Raw genomic sequence first — 2,072 nt, forward strand, 5'->3', positions numbered from 1 at the left:
CTATAAATACAAAAATTAGCCATGTGTGGTGGCGGGCACCTGTAATCCCAACTACTGGGGAGGCTGAGGCAGGAAAATTGCTTGAACCCAGGAGGTGGAGATCACAGTGAGCTAAGATTGCCCATTGCACTCCAGACTGGGCAACAGAGCAAAACTCTGTCTCAAAAAAAAAAAAAAAAAAAAAAGATAACAAATGTGAACATTTTTCCCTTTGAAATTAGGAATGAGGAAAGCTGCTCACTGTCAGCACTTCTCTTCAGGTGGTTGTGGAGGCGGTGGTGGTAGCAGCCTGGGGGAACTGCAAAAATAAGAAGGCAGAGTTTGAGAGCGGTGGCTTGTCTGTTGTGTTGTTTGTTTTGAGACAGGGTCTGGTTCTGTTGCCCAGGCTGGAGTGCAGTGGCGCAATCTCGACCCTCGGCAACCTCCACCTCCTGGGCTCAAGTCAACCTCCTGCCTCAGCCTCCCAAGTAGCTGGGACTACAGGCTCATGCCACCATGCCCAGATCATTTTTGTATTTTTTGTAGAGACAGTGTCTTGACCTCCTCTCAAGCATTGCACTTGCCTTGGCCTCCCAAAGTGTTGGGATTACAGGTACAAGCCTCCACACCAGTCCAAGAATGTATTTGTGATGCGGACCTGTAGTCTTAGGACTGGCAAGGCTTAGGTGTACCATTGGAAAGGTGGAGAAAGGAGAAAGCAGGTGAAGACAGAGCTGGAGGGGAAGGAAGCTTGAGACCAGAGTTTCATGCAGACATGAATGGGCACTGCAGTTGCTGAGGCTGACAGGGACGTGGGCTAGAGTGAAAGACTGTGACAACCCATGCCAGAGCCTTCAATAAATATAGCCATGACCAGGACTGGAGTAGATGACATGGAGGAGGAGAGGTGAAAAGTAATGAAACAGGAAGACAAACTGAAAGTGTGTGGGGTTTTACACTAAGGTGACGTGATGATTTGAAAAAGCTGGTGGGTAACAAATAACAGGATACTGATTTCAAGTTCTCGTGCATGGAGTTTATAGAAACAAACCAGCGCCATGCAGCACAGCTCTGGAGGGAGCCTTCCACTAAAAAAAGGTTTATTTATATTTATATATATATATATATTGAGATAAAGTCTTCCGTGATCTCTGCTCACTGCAATCTCTGCCTCCAGGTTCAAGTGATTCTCCTCCCTCAGCCTCCCACTTAGCTGGGATTATAGGCAGACACCACCATACCCAGCTAATTTTTGTATTTTTAGTAGAGACAGGGTTTCACCATATTGGTCAGGCTGGTCTCAAACTTCTGACCTCAGGTGATCCACCCACCTCGGCCTCCCAACGTGCTGGGATTACAGGCGTGAGCCACTGTACCTAGCTGCCCTTTCAGACGGGGGTCTCATCATGTTAACCGGGCTGGCCTCAAACTCCTGGCCTCTGCCCACCTCGGGACCCGCCCACCTCGGGACCCACCCACCTCAGCCTCCCAAAGTACTGATTACAGGTAAGACACCACGCCCGGCCTCAAAAAAGGTTTTGCATCAGATAATGTGTGCTGAGCCCCCAGCATAGGGCTTGGCACAGGGGAGGTGATGGGTGTTAGCCAGAAGGCTCTGTGGAAAGAGAGGAGGGGGTCCTGACAGGAAGCGTGTCAAGGGAAGGGAAGGGACACCAGCAGGAGACAGAGAGGGGGCTCACATTCTGGGTGGAGGAGAGGGCAGGGATGGGAAATGCTTGAACCTGGGAGGCGGAGGTTGCAGTGAGCCCAGATAGAGCCGCTGCACTCCAGCCTGGGCCACAGAGCAAGACCCCCATCCAAAATAAAAGAAGATAAAATGTTCTACTTTTTTTTTTTCTTTATCTTTTTCTTTTTCTTTTTTTGAGTTTCTCCCTTGTTGCCCAGGCTGGAGTGCATGGCGGGATCTCAGCTCACTGCAACCTCCACTTCCCAGGTTCTCCTGCCTCAGCCTCCCGAGTAGCTGGGATTATAGAATTAGAGCAGTTCTCACCCTAGACTTGTGGTCTAAATGAGAATTCCCCTGGGGATTTAGTGGAAATCCATTTAGCCCTTTGAATTTTTTTTTTTTTTTT

This window comes from Cebus imitator, unplaced genomic scaffold, assembly GCF_001604975.1.
Source record: "Cebus imitator isolate Cc_AM_T3 unplaced genomic scaffold, Cebus_imitator-1.0 Scaffold20, whole genome shotgun sequence".
Lineage (NCBI taxonomy): Eukaryota > Metazoa > Chordata > Mammalia > Primates > Cebidae > Cebus > Cebus imitator.